The sequence below is a fragment of the Pygocentrus nattereri genome, chromosome 11, assembly GCF_015220715.1.
Source record: "Pygocentrus nattereri isolate fPygNat1 chromosome 11, fPygNat1.pri, whole genome shotgun sequence".
Classification (NCBI taxonomy): Eukaryota; Metazoa; Chordata; class Actinopteri; order Characiformes; family Serrasalmidae; genus Pygocentrus; species Pygocentrus nattereri.
Window position 1 is genome coordinate 12,089,750 of NC_051221.1, and position 19,811 is coordinate 12,109,560.

General features: G+C 42.2%; 1 long non-coding RNA gene across 1 annotated transcript; it reads left to right on the forward strand.

Annotated features, from left to right (window-relative positions):
* Positions 1-4,244: 4,244 nt before the first annotated feature.
* Positions 4,245-9,598, forward strand: LOC108435831. The gene is made up of 5 exons (XR_001858471.2): positions 4,245-4,395; positions 6,069-6,143; positions 6,616-9,036; positions 9,185-9,243; positions 9,335-9,598. It is a non-coding gene; the product is annotated as an uncharacterized LOC108435831 (long non-coding RNA).
* Positions 9,599-19,811: the final 10,213 nt, after the last annotated feature.

Sequence of the window (19,811 nt, forward strand, 5' to 3'; positions counted from 1 at the left end):
ATAATGAGAATAGCATACAAGCTCAACCTGGAATGTACAGGTGCATACAGCTTTATCAGTTTCATTCATTATCACATTTGTTCATTAACTTACTAGTTGATTAAGCCATTCATTCATGTACCTATCTTTACCTAATTAACGTGCCAATAACAATGTGCCCTTTTCTCTTTACTGTAAAGATCATGACAAGCAATTCCAAATGCTGCCACACGAGGGCTACATTGGAAATGCCGGCTCATAACTTATTTGGAGTTGTTTTCAGCATCAGTAATAGTTGATTAAACTGTTCTTAACTGTAAGTAGTGTTGGTGCTATATTTTAGTAGCACTTATTGATAATAATGTCCATGTTTCTGTATTTGTTGCGAGTTGATCTGTTTCAATTGTGTTAAAGATGTATATTTTTAGAAAAGAGTTAATGATTAGTAATGTTTATGTTTGTGGCCAGTCGGCCAGTCGGAAATTGCATTAGTACTTTGTCAAATTGTTAGTATAATAGGCTTTTAAAGTCAGTTTTCTGTTATTTAGCCTAGCATAAGTGGCATTTACGTAGTACTTGGCTAATGCATAAAGTTAGATGAACGACCACTGGCTTGCTTTGGAAAAATTCAGCTAGAGCTGTTAAAAGTTTGATGTTAAGCTAGCATTCACAGCTATCAAAGTTTTTAACAAGTTAGGATTTGTATTTCTTACAGATGACCATATTTATATGAGAGTTCCACTGATTATTTTGTTAAATTTCTGCATAATTAAATGGTTAAGATGTAAACAGAGTCATTCAGAGTGGTTTGGTGTGAGATGCTCTGTTCTAGAGAAACTTAGAGTCAGAATATTTCACAGTGGTGGTGATAGGAACCAGACAGCTGAAACAGGAAATCACTTTATGCTAGTTCTGAAAAGGTGGCCTTTTACAATTCATGGTACAGAGGAATATGCATGGTGAGTGAGGCAAACTAGTCTCCAAAGAAACCATTTTTTTTAGATTCACCATTATTTTACCATCAGTATTCCATGCTAACACTCAGAAGGCTTGTGTAGGTTCACTGGTAGTTTGGATTGTAAAATAAAATGCCTATATTAGTATTGTAGACACATTGACATCTGGTTCCTATCACCACCACTGTAAAGACATCCAAGTTTGTAAGCTTCTCTACAATTAAATTATGAATTCCCCTTTAAGTAGCCTACTAATAAGATTTCCTGAAAGGCACAGTAAGCAATTTTAATCCAATACACTTTTGTGAAATTCAGTAAATATCCCCTCATGGCCCACCAGCTGGCCATTCTGTGTGCATGCTGGAAAATAATCTGGTGTTCATACACAGGCCAGGCTCTATAAATTGGAATGCTATTTCATTGTCGGGGGGCTATGTGCATGTGCTGCTGAGCTCTTTTGACCAGAGCTTCAGTGTGAGTGGACTCCACGCATCACCTAATTGGAGAGACGGATGAGAAACAGCCAAAAAAGAAGAAATGTGAAGAACAAAGATTAAGAAAGGAGCCATGCTAACAGCGGTGAGATGTTTCAACGATACAGAGATCTCTGTGAGTTGGCTTCCTGTTCACCAGCTTCTTGTTTAAAGTTTCCCGTTCCTCCCTAATTGTTGCAGCCAAAATGCAACTGCTGCACCATTTAATTGGGAACGGGAAAATTCCAAAAAGACACTGGGAGATAAGAAGCTGGGAGATATAAAGCTTTAGCTTTATCGAGAGACCTGTAAAGCCATGTAAAGCTATGTAAAGGGATGAGGAGGTTGCTCAGTTTCTGCTCGGCAACATTGTTATTTTTGCTGTTACACAGAACCAATATTATTTTATTTTGTTCACTAATGTTTGTATTTGTGAAAATTTTAAAAAGAAAAAAAAGGTTTTCTAGCTCAGTGTTCGTCACCATTTGAAGAAAATGTCTCAAGACATCTTATAAACACTGTCAAGACACGTTGTGACAGCTGGCAGAGATGGACTGGCCATAGGGAGTCCCGGGACAATTCCCGGTGGGCCAGTCTGTGTGTGGGCCGGTCTGTGTGTGGAGAGCTAATAATAGAACCCGATTTAAGTATTCTAATATTGAACTGTGCATTGGTCCACAGTGCATGGCCATTAGCCACAAAAATAAGCCAGTCAGTGAGAAGGAAAAAGATGATACACATGACTGTGTACAAGAGAGTGAAAAAGAGATTTACTACTCGCCACACACCAAACTTGCCCAGTTTAGAGTTCACCTTATGGCATATGGGAAGAAGCTGTTTTTGAACCTCGGTGTTCTGCTTTGGAAGCTCCTTCCAGAGGCCAGCAGCGAGAACAGTCCATGGTGGGGGTGGGAGGGGTCTCTGTTTACGTTCTTAGCTCTGGTCAGACAGCAATGTTTCGCAATGTCCTGCACTGGAGGAAGTGAAGTCCCAATAATTTTCTCTGCTGTCCTAACCGCCCTCTGCAGGGACTTCCAGTCAGAGGCGCTGCAGGCTCCTGCCCAGACAGATTCAACTGGTCAGTATGCTCTCTACAGTGCCTCTGTAGAAGTTGGTGAGAATTGGAGGGGGGAGGTATGCTCTTTTCATCCGTCTCAGGAAGTGCATGCGCTGCTGAGCTCTTTTGACCAGAGCTTCAGTGTGGGCGGACCAGGTCAAAGTGTCCATCATCTGTACCCCCAGCAACTTGGTTTTGCTGACTATCTCCATTGCTGTGTCTCTTTGGTTTTCTCAACATTCAGGACCAGGTCAACCAGATGGTTCACCTCCTCTCTGTAGTGCAGGTCATTGTCATCCTGGATTAGGCCCACTACTGTTGTGTCTTCTGCAAACTTCACGATGTGGTTCTTGGTGGACCTGGACCCGCAGTCGTGGGTCATCAGGGTGAACAGCAGTGATGCAGCAGGGATGCAGCCCTGATGGGAGCCGGTGCTCAGAGAGATGACACTAGAGATGTTGTTGCCCACCTGCACAGACTGAGGTCTATTTGTTAGAAAGTCCAGCAGCCAGTTACACAGGTGGGTGCTGAAGCCAAGCTGGGCCAGTTTGCCTATCAGATGTTGTCGGATGATTGTGTTAAACGCTGAGCTGAAGTCCAGAAACAGCATGCACATGTGTATTCTTTCCTTCCAGGTGTTCTAAGCTCAGGTGAAGTGCATCCTCTGTGGAGCGATTTGGTCTGTAAGCAAACTGGTACAGGTTGAATGTGGAAGGGAGTTTGGAGGTAATGTAGTCCTTTACCAGCCTCTTGAAACAGTTCATCATGATGGGGGTGAATGCTACAGGGCGGTAATCATTGAGGGAGGAGATTATAGGTTTGAGCACCGGTATGATTGTGGCAGTCTTTGGGCATGGTGGTATGACAGCCTGTTTCAGCGACGTGTTGAGGATGTCAGTGAGAACCCCCGTCCAGCTGATCGGCACATTCCTTAAGGACCTGTCCGGGTATGTTGTTGGGGCCCGCCGCTTTCCGAGTGTTTACTCTCCTCAGGGTTCTTCAGACAGCCGCCTTATCCAGGCAGAGTATCTGCTCATCAGGGTGAGGAGTAGATTTCACCACAGGAGTGGTGTTCAGTGCCTCAAACCTTTCAAAATATTTATTTATTTCATTGAGAAAGTTGATGTTATTTTCACAGGGGGGAGGAGTTCAAGTCATGGTGATAACAGTAATTATTCAGCCCTCAACCTCCCAGCCTTGAATAGTCATTAGAGCTTTTGACTAAACTGTGCTGATGTTTAAGTGGTTCTGCAGTTTTTACAGTGCAATCCTCATAATAACGCATTTACATGTTGGTGTTGCAAAAACTTACTAAAAGATGTTAGCAGTGAGTTTTTGATTCATTTGGATTTTGTTTTACCTGAATGGCTCACCTGGGCTTGCTAGGTGTCCTCACCTGTATTTCCATAAAAATCAATATCAGGTTTATTCTTCTGCAGCAAAATTTTGAAAAATTGAACAGAAGACTGCCGGCAGAATTGTTTATTCTGCTCCCTTGAAAACAATCAAATATCTGGTATAAGCAATACGCATATAGTCACTGTCTAGAGAAAAACATGTATCTCCAAACATTTCTATTGGTCCATTCATCATGAAATCTTTACAGAAAGTGAAGGACAGCTGCTGTGTTCAAATGATGTAATAAACTAAAAATCCACAAACATGGAGATACATGTTTTTCTTTGGACAGTGACGATATGTAAGCTCCATGGTGCTCTGGTTTTATTTTTAGTTCATAACAGTGTATGTTATTTCTTTCTTTTTTCCAGAAATTTCTTCAGAATCAAACCAGACAGAGGATCAAAGGCAGGCAGAGGCAAAGTAATAAGCAAGAGAAGCATGCCGCTATTTCAAAAAAAGGCTTTGGCCATCAATCCATGTTTGTTCCCTGATGAAGAAGTTACATCATTTGAGTGGGACTTCATCTGAGGTACCTGTTGCTGCTTATTTATTCCCTTTAAATAGTTACGCTACATCCAGAGTATTTACTACTCTCTCTTATTTACCCTGTGCTTTTACGGTCATCTTTCTACTTAGTCACCTCTTTTTTGTTTCACACTTCTTTTTATTTACATTGTTTTTCTGCATTTATACTCTTTAATTTACTCTGCTTTTTGTTTGCACTCCTTTCTTTGTGCTTCGGTGTTGACCCATTTCTAACTCAGGGGGCCGGGACACAGGATTGAAACACAACTTGTGTGCTGTGGATGAGCCGCTGAACACTAACTTTGGCCATATACTGTATTTGAGATAAACTTTAACTCAAACCTTCTCTTACTGTAAGCATTCAGCCATTTTGTGCTGAAGTCAGCTCCAGCTGATGATGTGAAATGTATACAACATGCCTATAAATTGGCATTAAAAACTGAATTTCACAGAAAGAAAGAGGAGCATAAACACAGAAAAGCAGAGCATAAATAAAAACAGCAAAAACAGAGGAGCATAGAGAGCACTGAAGAGTGTAAATTTAAAAAAAGTGTAAATGCAGAAAAAGAGGAGCATAAATCAAAAAGAGGAGTGTAAACGCAGAAAAGCAAAGTGTAAATAAAAAGAAGCATATGTAACGGTAGGTGATACCGGAGATCTCGCGTTAAAAAGCGACGGGCACACAGAAAATGACTGACTCAGTGGCTTCCCTCTCTTGCTGTGTCTTTATTGTTCCTGCATACACACACACAATCCATTTTTAAGATTATGCTTGCTGCAACTGCCCAAAACGAATAAGCACTATGACTGTTGTTACAGATGATGCTCGGAAAAATTCATCTCAGAAGTACATATATGTTCCTAAAATATGAGATTATTCACAGAGCTTTTTCTACACAACTTACCTCCAGCACTGCTGGGGGTAAGGGAAGTGTGAAGGGACAAAATTAACAGAAAACGCAAGCTTTGGCAGTTGCACACATGTCAGCAGAGAATTGTAGTTCAAACTCACACATTGAACTTACACATAGTATTAATACATCAAGAATCAAGAGAGTATTAATATATCAAGTATTTTTTAGAAAAAATAAATATAAAACAACAATTTAGCCCAAAGTAACAAGAAATATATAACAAAAGATGATTTCTTATGAACAGTAATTTTGGAAAAATTCACACAACTAAAGGCTACAATTATTATTTTTTTACTCTTTTCTTTTTGTTTTAGCTCTGTTGCACATAACCAATAAAGAAGAATACTTCTTAAGCAACAGAGTAGAGTTTACTGTGAAATATAAAAGTATAGGCAGTGATACTGGCAGGATTGTTTTTTTTTTTTAGGAGTCAGTAAATTTGGAGGACCAAATTTGGATCAAGTTCCTTAGTTTATGATGCTCATTGTCACTAAAACTGTTTTTAGATAAGCGCTCCTCCTGAGGTGTAAATGCTTCAGATGCATTGTGTACAAAGGTTGGCAACAGCTTTCAGCTATACAGTAAGTTTTTGTTCACTTCTATAGGTCAGTGATTTATACTTTGTCCTAAATAGACCTTAATTAAGGTCTGTATGTGGGTTAAGAGAAGTGCTGGCGATGTAGTTGTACTGAAACAATTTGGACTATTTAATTTGCAAGGAAAGATTTTTTATTATTGTGTATTCTTGTCTATTATTTTCAAGCTCCAGGGTGGACAGGACAGACCTGGATGAAAATCAAAGAGGGAATTTTCAGTTGCTGTTGCCCATAGTGATAGTGTGAGTGGGCTATTGTTGAGCACTTGTTTTTTTTTCAGTAAACATTGTTTTTGTTTTTTTGTCTCAGATGTTTTTTTTTTTATTATTATTATTCCAGATCCAATATTTCATCAGATTCCAGATAAAATATGTATCACTGTAGATTTGATTAAAATAGAATAAAGTAGGTTTTGAGTAACGTAATATCTTTTTTGCCTAATTTGCCTGGAAATATGTATAAAGTAACAGCCTCTTAAAATGACTAGATTATGTAAAATTACAATAATGTCTGGTGTGCTGTGAACGGCAAGCCAATGCAGTAATTATACTGTAATAAGGTAATACAGTAGCACAATGTATATTTAAATTAGAAACTGTAAAGTAACTGTACAGTATTATACTGGTATCTGTAACATCTGTGCTGCCAGTAATTTACTGTAAAATTTACAGAAAATATTTATAGTATAGTTCTATCTATCAATCTATCTATCAGTGGTAAGTGCCATGGAACGGATGCTGGTGTTGGACCCTGACAGGCATGTGAGTGCTGCTGAAGCTCTGGAGCTCTCAATGTTCTCAGAGTTCAGAGAGCCAGAGGAGGAGACAGAGGCGCTACCCTATGATCATTCCATGGACAACACTGACCTACCTCTGGAGCAGTGGAAATGTAAGGAGTGGGGAGGGGGAGCAGAAATCAAGGAAGCAAAAGAAAGAAAAAGCAAAAAGCAAAGAGGGAGAGATGAATAGATTGATGAATCAGATTGTATGAGAGATTGGTAAAGACAGATAGTATGAGTGAGAACATAGAGGGGTGATAAAAAGAGTGGCAGATGGAGGAAGAGAGAGTGAATTAAAGAGAGATGATTAACTGATGGCAGCAGTGGAACCAAATGCCACATCTTGCCAGACATGAGTTCACATTTTCTCCTCTTCTCTGTCTCCCTCTACAGGTCACACCTTTACAGAGATCCTCTTATTCCAGCCTCCACTCATAGAGCTCAGAGACTCCAAAGAGACTTCTCTCTGAGTGCACAAGGCTTTTTGTCATGTTTCATATGTCATTAAAACAGCAGAATCACTCTGGAACAGTTTAGTTTACTTTTCGTTCTTGTTTTTTGTGTAGGTTGTATATCTTTATTAAATACTTTAGAAAGACATTAAGCAGTTTCTGAATGAAATGTGTAGAATCAGAATGTTGGCCGGTATTTAATGTGAACAAAGATGTTGGAATATTGCTGCACTTTACTAATTTGTTTCTACATTGATCACTGTACACAGTATTGGGAAGAATACTGAATGAATCTCAGAGTTACTCAGAGTAATATATATTACAACATGAACTAGTCTGTGTAGTAATAACATAGCAGCGGGTTAAAGGTATTAGAGGAAATGATTCCTCCTTTGTAGACGAGTCATGTATCACCTAACGAAAAACGGCTCCGTAGTTTTTTCTAACCGTTAACAGTCGCAGTTCAACGCTGTGCCTTTTCCAGACATACAAATTGGTTAAAACCTTTAAAATATTAGAATCCAACATGAGAAATCTATATATGTACCTGTACATAAACCTGTATTCAAAAGTTTGTGCACCCCTGGTCAGGTAACATGTTTTCTTGATTTTCTAAGTGAAAATAACTTTATCTACAGAGAACATACTTCTGCACATTGTAATGAACAACTTATTGGGAAAAGGTAAAGCATGTGGCCTGTGTAAATGGCACAGGCCTATGGCATTTTTTAGATTTTATATTTGATATTTTTCATGTTAAATTTTAGGCAAAAAAAAAGTACAAAAATGGCACAATGAATGTCTGTAGACAATGTGTAACTGACTTTCACTGAGAATATCAACTAATATTCAGTTTGACGAGGTGTGTTTGTGTTTAAACGTTTGCGTATGCATGTATAATTTAGTAATTCTTGAGATAATCATTTTTCTTCTGATGTATTTATTTTGCATTCATCATGAGGAGAGGTGAAAACCCTACAAAGAAGACCTTCCTTCCTGAACTGAGGAACATTCCAGAACATCCCTCTAACCCCCTTGCTGGTAGATGCCGAGCCAGTAAGCTCAGTGACCAAGAGTCAAAGGCACTGCCTGAGCAGGTGCGTGAATGCAGAGTCCACAATTGCTGGAGCCTCCTGGAGGATCACAGAACCTCAGAACCTCCGTAAACACGTCTTTGGGCTGCTTGGAACCCCTGACACAAGAAAAGAGAGAAGTGATGGAGTCCAAAAGATATATGAGCAGCAACAATCTTCTATCAGAAAGCCACAGCCCCCCACCAGCAAACCAAAAACATCAAAGAAAGGCTGGACCAATCGCAGACTGCACCTGCTAATCTCTGCCGAACCTGTGAAGAATATGCGCGTCCTCTTGAGTCTGTTCCAGTGAATCCAACATCTGGAAATGCACCAGAAACAGTGGAGAACAGCTCTAGTGAGAAGAGGACTGATGGGGTAAAGAACTACTCTTGGTTGTGTGAGAAAGCAGGTGTAGAGGGTGAGGTTTTTTATCAGGATTTGGAGAGCCTGACACCCGAAACATCAACAAACACAACAAGAGCATCAGAACCATTCGCCGGGTTAAGACACTGCCTGTGGTCCCCATCATCCCCAAAGGGCCGGAACCGGATCATGCTGACGTCTTATCTAAGAGCACAGCAAAGGAATGACGGAGGAAGATTTGGCTTTGGTGGCAGGAAACTCATCACCCTGGACCTGCCACACCCCCTTCCTTTTAAACCTGTGACCCAAAACCCCACTCAGACTCGTAGGATCATGATGCAGTGAGCTTGGGGTCGCCCAGCCTGCCCACCAGAGGAAAGACTACTGTACTGACCGCTGTGCACCTGACATCAATCCCTCAGAGTGCTCAACACTCACCTCCTGGTCCCTTCTCAGCTCTATATGGGTAAGCAGTTCATCTAACGGCTCAAAAAAAAAAATACTTAAAGTGAAATGTTAAATAATTATTAAGCTGCTTTATTATCAGTTTAGCTTTCAGTTAAACAGACTGACACAGTTTGAGCACTAAAGAAATTTTCCTATGTATCTATCAGACAGGCAGGCTGAGCTCAGAGACTCACTTGTGTATCTGGAGAGGTGGTTGAGTAAGCAGGTGAGAAGCTCTGCTCATTTAGAAATGTCTGTATAAACTGTACATTGGTCAGATCTATATTTCATCCACTGTTTCATTCTGTCCATAACAGAACGTTCTGTAGCTCCAGATCATCTCAACACACAGGTTGAGCTGAACTGTCACGATTGGCCCCTCCCAGTCCTGTCCATGTGTTTGTGTTTTGGTTTAGCCCCCTTGTTTCCACCTGATTGTTTCCACCTGTCCCTCATCAGCCCTGTTGTATTTGCCCTTTGTTTGTCCTTTTGTCTGGGCTGGTCTATGTTATCTGCTGTGTTGGTTGTATTGGTCTTTGTTTGTATGTTCGATTCTGGTTTATGTCATGTATGCCCCCCGATCAATCCGTATTGGCTCTATGACCCTGGACTGTTACGACTATGACCCTGGACCCTTAATAAACGTTGCTTATCTCCGCATATGCGTCCGCCTACTCGCTCCCCGTTACAGAAAGACCAGCCCAGACAAAAAGGCAAACAAAGGGCTTAAATACAACAGGGCTGATGAGGGACAGGTGGAAACAATCAGGGGTGGAGTCATGAAACAAGGGTGCTGGACCAAAACAAAACGCACATGGGCTAAACCAAAACACATGAACAGGACAGTATGGGGCCAATCGTGACATGAATATGCCGGCAGGAAGATGAAGACACAGCTGGAGAAATGAATTCAAATAACCAATAAACTGTGTAAATATGTCTGACATGCATTGTTACTTTTTTATTTTGCTCCAGATATGTGATGTCACATGTCACCAAACTGCACAGCTTACAAACACATTCTGGACAACACAGTTAGATTTCAGGTCTCATATCTCTGAATCCAGTAGTGTCAAATTATTTTACAACATAAGTCTGAAAACAAATTTTTGCATTAAGCTAAAGTAATGAATAGTTTCTGAGATGAAGCAGTTTAGAGGCCCTTTGTCCTGAGGACACTATAGAGTAACTACAGAGACACTTTATTTTCTGTCAAATAAAACAAGTGTTTTTGTAACGCTCTATAAATGGGGCCTTAAGATAAAAAGGCAACTTTTGTACTATTTTGACATATTTCTTCATGTAGACCCTGTTTGACCCTGAGCATGTGTCCATAAAATCCCTGTAATGATCCAGGTCTGCCCACAAACATACACACCCTTCTCATTATCACAATAATATCCTGTGGCTCTCAGAATGTTTAAGATAAGAGTGACTCACTGATCATAATAGTATTAATATACACAGTCCTAGTAGATAAAAGATGAACAATATCCTCTCAGTATACACTGTGTGCACAATTATTAGGCAGGTCTTATTTTTGAGGATTATTTTTATTAATGACCAACTACAGTGCTCTCGGTTAATCCAAAATGTCAATAAACCTCAAACATGAATGTTTAAGAAAGTAAAAGTGAAGTTTTGTTTTTCTTAGGAGAATATCTATATGTGCACATTTATTGGGCAACTATAATGGTGCAGAATTATTATGAAGCTAAATGAAAAACATTTTCCCATCTCACTTTTTTATTTTCATCTGTTCAAGTGAGAATTATAAACAAACAACTCAAAGCTTTCCAATGAACATTTCTAGAAATTAAAAAAAATTGTGACCAGTATAGCCACCCTTCTTTTCAATAACAGTGATAAGCCTTCCATTCACGGAGTCTGTCAGTTTCTTGATCTGTTGACGATCAACTTTTTGTGCAGCAGCAACCACAGCCTCCCAGACACTGTTCAGAGAGGTGTACTGGTTTCCTTCACTGTAAATCTCCCATTTAAGAATTGCCCACAAGTTCTCAATTGGGTTCAGGTCAGGTGAGGAAGGGGGCAACATCATAAGTTTTTCATCTTTAATGCCTTTACTGGCTAGCCATGCAGAAGAGTACTTGGATGCATGTGATGGAGCATTGTCCTGCATAAAAATCATTGTCTTTTTGAAAGATGCAGATTCTTCCTGTACCACTGCTTAAAGAAAGTGTCTTCTAAAAACTGGCAGCAGGCTTGGAAGTTGATTTTGAGCCCATCTTCAACCCGAAAAGGTCCAACCAGCTCATCTTTAACAATACTAGCCCATACCAGTACCCCACCTCCACCTTGCTGGCGTCTGATTCGAAGTGGAGCTCTGTCCCGTTACTGATCCAGCCACGGGCCCATCCATCTGGTTTCTGGGATCCTGGTAGCTTCATGCTTGATTCTTCTCAAATCCTTGGCAGTTAATTTGCGTCTTTTTTTCTCAGCACATTTCTTGCGACCCTGTTGACTATTTGCAACAAAACGTTTGATGGTTCTGTGATCACGCCCCAATATCTTAGCAATTTCAAGAGTTCTGCATCCCTCTGAGAGACTTTTGGTAATTTTTAACTTTTCAGAGTCAGTTCAATCTCTTTTTTGGCCCATTTTGCCTAAAGAAAAAAGCTGCCTAATAATTATGCACACCTTGATATAGGGTGTTGACCTCCTTAGGCCACACCCTCCCTCATTACACAGATACACATCAACTGCTATGCTTAAATCCATTAAGCATTCAAGTTTATCCAGCTTGGAGTTAGAAAATATGCCTAAAAATGATAATATGGTCAAAATACTCACTTGCCTAATAATTGTGCACACAGTGTAAATGCACCCTCTGTTTAAATGTCTCAATTACTGTTACTATTAGCTTATGCATTAGCTAGCAAAGTTATCTAGTAGGACCCAAAATACAGGTGATTTTAATGTGATGAAGCTCTGCCACCAACCGATCCCACGTAGATTAACTGTACCACCAGATCAAATAAAACTAATGTATGCAACCATTCCAGTGAGTACAACGCTGGACAAAAGAGACATGGGAGTTCGATGGTCATTCTGGCAAATGCAGTTGCTATACAAAAAAAGTATTAATTAACATCTTGTAAAATTGTTGTTTTAGCAATGAAAAGGACTGTATTGATCGTAACACTCTAATGTAAATAAAGCAACAGCCTACCTCATTGCTAGAAAGTAAAGTTATGACAATGCCAGGTTATGCATTTCTCAAAGAATAAAGTTTGGGATTTTGTAAATGCATAGTTATATTTATGAATTGGAGATTAAAACGTAAACGTTTTCTTTTTTAAATGTATTGCGACTAAGAAAATATCACTACCAGTACCAACAATGTCATTGGGTATTACTTCAGATTAACACCATAATCTCTCACATACCAGTTTAACAGCACTTTTGGTTTAAGTTAATGAGGCTTCAACAAGCCATTTGAATTCAGAATTCTGACCATGTTGACAAGTTTTAAACATTTTGGAAGTCCGTTCAGTAGCATGAGCCTTTACATAACTACCATGATGTAACACATTTAACACATAATTTATACATAGCTATAAGTATCTGTGATGGTGCAGTGTATGCCCATCACTGAAATTAATAGGAATATTGTATGTACCTACCTTGATGTCCTGTGTAGAAGGGGATGAGGGCAAATGGGAGGTAAAGTGGACCGAGGCTTCTTGTCCCTGTTGGGCGGATCCACCTTCAGGGAAGGAAAGGGGCCTCAGTGTCCTAAAGTGAAAAACCTGCAAAGGAATGAATTAGTTAACTAAGGAATACTTACCGGTAATATGTATATATTAGTCACGACTAGTCAGTAGATGTGTATATATGGGTGTGTATATATGTTTGTGTGTGAATGTAGATTAGAGCCCTGGGACATCGTCCCTTAAAGCAAATTATTAGTTTAGTCGGGGCGGGGCTTCGACAATAAGAACGCTCGATGTTCTTTCAACAGGGGGTTTTCTCAGCTACCTGTGGGAGGAGAGGTTTAATCCCGGTACGAGGCTGTTAGCTGCTTGTAACAGTTTGGGAATAACCTGTGGTGAGGATTAGCCTTGCGGCGAAATCTCAAGTTTATCTTTTGTTTTATTTCTGTTTAATTCAGTTTTTCTTTTGTTTTGAGTCTAATAAAATAAGTACGTGTGCACTTGGACTTGGAGTCTCGCCTCCTCGTATCTACACCCACGCCCATAGCGCCAATTTGGCCGTGCGTAAATCCCGGTGCCTCTTCTTTTGGAGGTTGCACCGTTACAAATGGTGGCAGCAGTGTAAGAAGTACGGAGCAGCGTGCAAGGCTTGCGGACGCCCAGCGCCTGACGCATCGGGTGCCCCTGCAGTTAGACCAGCACAGCGATAGGGTACTGTGGGAAAAAGGGGGTGATGGCGCCCAAGAAGCAGGTGCCGATGACAGAGACGGAGCAACAAAGCGACTTACCTTCTACCTCCGACGGGACGTCCGGCCCGAGGTCTGCGAGCGTCGAGGAACTGTGCAAAATGCTCAGCGGCTTCATGCAAGAGCAGCGACAGAAGGACGAGCTGCAACGTAAAGAGGCCGACAGGCAAGAACAGCGGTGGCGCGCTATGCAGCACCAGTTTGGCTTGCTGCAGCAGCAAGTTAGCACGACGCGGTGGCAGGAAAGGTCGGAACGCGGAGCCGAGGGTGAAGTAGCCGGTGAGAATGTTGCAGCGACGGAGAGAGCGAGCTCAACGCGGATTCTCCGGATGGCGTCAGCGGCCGAGGAAACGGCATATGCGCAACTCGGGCCGCCCGTCACAGCCTGGCCGACACCTAGACTCCCCATGTTAAAAGACTCGGACAATGTTGAGCATTTTTTGACTGTGTTTGAAAGGCTGGCAACGGCCGCTGGATGGCCTGAGCAGCTGTGGGCCATACATTTAGTACCATTGCTGGATGGGAAGGCACGTTCAGCTTATGTTGCCATGGAGCCGAGAGACGCGTTGGACTATGCGTGTGTTAAAAACGCTATCCTTCAGAAATTTGAGATCAGTCCTGAGACATATCGCCTGCGATTTCGTAATGATGTAGTGGGCGAAGATGAATCACCACGAGAACTCTACGTCCGTATCAAAGGTCTCTATGAAAAATGGATGCTGCCGAATACCAAGACCAAAGAACAAATAGGAGAAACCATCATTTTGGAACAGTTTTTGAAAGTTGTCAACCCCGACCTAAGGAGCTGGATACTGGAAAGGGGTCCGTCGTCCGCGGCCGAAGCAGCCAAAATGGCGGAGGCCTACGTCACGGCAAGGCGCGCGGAGGGACCGTTCCAGCTCGGCGGAGGCAACAGCGAAGGCAGGCGTTTCAAAGAGACCGGTGAGTCAAAGTGGGCGGTTCGAAGTGGTTTTAAGCCTAAACTTTCCAAGCCCTTTAGTAGGGGACACCAGAGTTTTAAAACGGCTGAAAGTACTGCTGGGAGCTTAGACAAACCAGGCACATCGCGCATTTTTAAATGCTTTAACTGTAACGAACCCGGTCACAAAGCTAGTGTGTGTCCTAGGCTCGCTAGAGGCACCAGTCAGCTAGGTATTAGCCCCGGAATTAGCGATAATGTGTCTTTGGTTGAGAAGCCTACAGAAATGACAGTCAATGTTAAGATAGCAGGGAAAAAGCTGAAAGCGTTGGTAGACACGGGAGCCAGCCAGACACTCGTTCTAAACAACTGCTTGCCGGATGACATGTTAAAATTAGCGGGTAGACTGAAAGTAAAGTGCGTGCACGGGGATGAGGTAGTCTATCCTACAGCAGAGGTAAACATGGAAATACAAGGGCAAACTTACCTGCTAACGGTTGGGGTAATGCAGAATTCTCCGTATAAGGTTATACTGGGTCGCGACGTGCCAGTGCTGATAGATTTGCTGACGGACAGGCAGAATGAATCAGAAGTTTTAGTCGCAACCAGACAAAGAGCTAAAAGTGCTGAGGAGGGTAACAGAAGGACCCTGAGTGAGTTGCCATTTAGCGATGTGGTTAAAGCTAAAAAGTCTAAGCGAGAGCGGAGACAAGCTAAGGTGCGCGGCACCAAAATTACGGAGCCTGTAGCGGTAGCAGACCTCGGCTCTGGCCTGACGAACCCTAGCCTTGCGGAGCTGCAGAAGAACGATACAACCTTACAGTCATTATTTCTCAAAGCAGTGCAGGGTACACTCGACAGAGGGAGTTTGTTTGTCATCAGAGATCAGATTTTGTATAGGCAGAAAGGGGAGCAGGAGCAGCTAGTAGTGCCGAAAGATCTTAGAGCAGAGGTTTTAAAAATGGGACATTCTGAACAGTGGGCGGGCCATATGGGGAAAGCCAAAACGTTAAGCCGCATTTTGGCGAGGTTTTATTGGCCTGGGCTTCACTTAGATGTCGTAAGTTATTGCCGCTCGTGCCCACAATGTCAGTTAACGGCCCCATCGAATAAATCAGACAGAGCCCCTTTAATTAATCTGCCAATAGTAGATGAACCTTTTACGCGAATAGCGATGGACATTGTAGGCCCCTTGCCCCGTAGCCGTTCGGGTAATAGGTATATCCTCACTTTGTGTGATTACGCAACCCGGTATCCAGAAGCGTTTGCTTTACGTAACGTAAAGACCAGGCAGGTGGTTAACGCTCTTATCCAGCTGATCTCACGGGTAGGAATACCCCGAGAAATTCTAACTGATCAGGGCACTAACTTCACATCAAAGCAGCTTAAAGATGTTTTTAGCTTGTTGGGCATTAAGGGCTTGAAAACCACTCCGTACCATCCGCAAACTGACGGTCTCGTGGAACGATTTAACAAGACGTTGAAGGTGATGTTGAGGCGTTTTGTGAACGAGACTGGATCTGATTGGGACACGTGGTTGCCGTATGTCCTGTTCGCCTACCGGGAGGTGCCCCAGGCATCAGTTGGATTTTCTCCGTTCCAGTTACTTTACGGGAGGGAAGTACGGGGCCCATTGGATGTCCTGAAAGAGACTTGGGAAGGACAGAGCCCCGGTTTACAACTGAACGTCCTTTCCCATGTGCTCAAGATGAGAGAGAGGCTTGCACAAGCAACACAGATAGCATATGAGAACCTTGAGCAAGCGCAACGTCAGCAGAAGAGCTGGTATGACAAGTCAGCGAGGAAACGGGCACTGACACCAGGTGATAAGGCGCTGGTGTTGCTACCGACGTCTGACACAAGTCTTCTGGCAAAATGGCACGGGCCCTACGAAGTGCTAAGAAGGGTGAATGAGACCACCTATGAACTGTTACGTCCTGAATGTAAGAAAACCGAGCAGTCTTTTCACATAAACATGTTGCGGCAGTGGCAAGAACGAGATAAAGACACCACGGAACACCTGTGGGTGCAAGCAGTTGGAGAGGAGGAGGAATGTGAGGAGCAGTACTTTCCATCCAATACCACCCAATCAGAGGTTTTACAACTGGGACACCTTACACCAGCGCAAGTGGAGGCGCTCAAGGGCGTAATACCAGCAGGTCTGTTTAGCCGAGAGCCAGGTCGGACTACAATGATTGAGCATTCCATCCGTCTGCTGAAAGACGAGCCGATCAGACAAACGAGTTTCCGAGTGCCAGCTAGGCTGATTCCAGACTTCAAGGTTGAAGTGGAACAAATGCTTTCTGCAGGAATCATAGAGCCATCAACAAGTCAATGGTGTAGTCCTGTGGTGTTGGTTCCAAAAAAGAACGGTGAACTGCGCTTTTGTGTGGATTTTTCAAGGTTGAACGCGGTGTCTGTCTTCGACCCATACCCCATGCCAAGGACCGACGAAATCATCGAGAGGTTGGGAAAAGCTGTATTTTTATCCACTCTTGACTTGTGTAAGGGTTACTGGCAAGTGCCACTCAGCCCGGAGGCAAAGGAATTGACCGCGTTCAGGGCGCCGAATGGTTTATTCCATTTTACGGCCATGCCGTTCGGTCTCCATGGAGCGGCAGCGACATTCCAACGGCTGATGGACAGAGTGCTGCATGAGACGGAACAGTACGCGGCCGCTTATCTGGATGATGTGGTGGTCTTCAGTGAAACCTGGGAGGACCACCTACAGCACATGGAAGAAGTGCTAAAGCGGATTCGCGGGGCTGGCTTGACAGTGAACTCTTCAAAATGTCACTTGGCCAAGGGATCTGTCTCCTACCTGGGATATGTTTTGGGGGGAGGAGTTATCCGGCCGCAAGTGGATAAGGTAGAGGCCATTAGGAATAGTCCGATACCTACTACAAAAAAACGGGTGAGGTCGTTTTTAGGATTGGCTGGTTGGTATCGTCGTTTTATTCCTAACTTTTCAAGCCGTGCGGCCCCATTGACTGAATTGACCCGTAATGACAAGCCGCAAAGAGTCAAATGGACTGAGGAGTGCGATAAGGCTTTTAAGGACCTTAAAGACTCTTTGTGTTCTGACCCGATTTTAGTAAGCCCTGATTTTAGCCAACCCTTTACTGTGCAGACTGATGCGTCGGGAAATGGACTGGGGGCGGTTTTGCTCCAAGGCGAGGAAAAAGACCGTAAACCCATTCTATATATTAGCAGGAAGCTTTTTCCGAGGGAGCGTAACTATTCCACAGTAGAGAAGGAGGCTCTGGCAGTCAAGTGGGCTTTAGACTCTTTGAAGTATTATTTGATGGGTCATGATTTTGTGTTAGAGACTGATCATCGGGCGCTGCAGTGGATGCGGCAGATGCGGAACTCTAATGCCAGGATCACTCGCTGGTATTTGTCCTTGCAACCCTTTCGGTTTCAGGTTCGCTACCGCAAGGGACAGGACAATGTGACAGCGGACTACCTCTCACGTCACGAGGACAGTGACTGACGTAAGGGGGGGGGGTGTGTGATGGTGCAGTGTATGCCCATCACTGAAATTAATAGGAATATTGTATGTACCTACCTTGATGTCCTGTGTAGAAGGGGATGAGGGCAAATGGGAGGTAAAGTGGACCGAGGCTTCTTGTCCCTGTTGGGCGGATCCACCTTCAGGGAAGGAAAGGGGCCTCAGTGTCCTAAAGTGAAAAACCTGCAAAGGAATGAATTAGTTAACTAAGGAATACTTACCGGTAATATGTATATATTAGTCACGACTAGTCAGTAGATGTGTATATATGGGTGTGTATATATGTTTGTGTGTGAATGTAGATTAGAGCCCTGGGACATCGTCCCTTAAAGCAAATTATTAGTTTAGTCGGGGCGGGGCTTCGACAATAAGAACGCTCGATGTTCTTTCAACAGGGGGTTTTTTCTCAGCTACCTGTGGGAGGAGAGGTTTAATCCCGGTACGAGGCTGTTAGCTGCTTGTAACAGTTTGGGAATAACCTGTGGTGAGGATTAGCCTTGCGGCGAAATCTCAAGTTTATCTTTTGTTTTATTTCTGTTTAATTCAGTTTTTCTTTTGTTTTGAGTCTAATAAAATAAGTACGTGTGCACTTGGACTTGGAGTCTCGCCTCCTCGTATCCACACCCACGCCCATAGCGCCAATTTGGCCGTGCGTAAATCCCGGTGCCTCTTCTTTTGGAGGTTGCACCGTTACAGTATCCTTTAACTTATTTGAGGCTAGACAAAGTTGGTTTTGTAAGTTTAGTGTATTTGTAATATCAATAATGTTACAAGAAACAGATTTACTGGAAATCCGATTTGCTTAATTAAACAATCTCTTCCAATAAAAAGAAGTGTTGCCACACACTCTCACACACCGCACCTCAACATGCACACAAAGCCTAATGATATGAGCTCACTCAAATGCCACACCTAAATGTGCAAATGTAATCTATCTGGGGTGTGTCTAGAAATGAACATGTACTTTTCACCAGTGAATGTCAAAGATTTAGCTGGTAAATTTATGAATGTCTTTAGATTTCTGGAGCGAATCTTACTGTGTGCTACATGAATGTGTGTGTTAGACTTTCAAGTATGTGAGAGGTGAAATATTAAGGCTAAAAGACACAAACTCATTATTCAAAGAGTTTGGAATTACTTATCACATTAACAATTGCTGCTGTTTTAGTCCATGATAAACAATGCCGATTGATATGGTATAAACAGGAGAGAGAAGGGTATTTAATATGGTTTGTGCAATATTTAAAACATTTTGGGGGGGGGGCACAATTAGTTATTAAATGATGAATAATACACTGTGATCTATTTACTGCCTTGAGATTTGATTACTTTTGAAATACAAGGTATTCTGGATATGAACTTTATTGTAACTCCATTTTCAATGTTAAATAGTTTTAGAATTGTCCACAGCTCTGATCATATTAGACGCATGTAAAATTTAATTTCAGCTTTCTGCAAACTAATTGAAACCTTTAAACTTGTGGTTTATTAGCATCAGAAGCATTTTATGCAGGTACCTGCAACAATGTTGGTATAATATTATTAAAAACAGTGACTCCAGATCTTTCAATGGTGATTTCATACTTTTGAGCAGTAGTATATTTAGTCTGTTTTAACACTTCAAACACTTTATATGCATTACTTTTTACAAATTACTTTCCAGCTCTGAACGTCCTCTTTTACTGATATAAAGCCTGAATGATGAGTGGTTCAAACTACCACTTAGTCGTCATGGCTGTGAAGTCACATCTACAGAACATGAGTGAAAAATGAGTGAAAAATTCATTCATCATGTGTACTTAAAGCGCAGAATTCACACTTTTGTGCTCTTGAGTGTGTGCACATTCTGTTCTTATCTAATCAAATCCCAAAAAAGAAAAAACATTGATGAATGTCAGAATCTTTGTGAAAACTGTGTTTTAAGTAGAAATTTCCTCTTAAGGT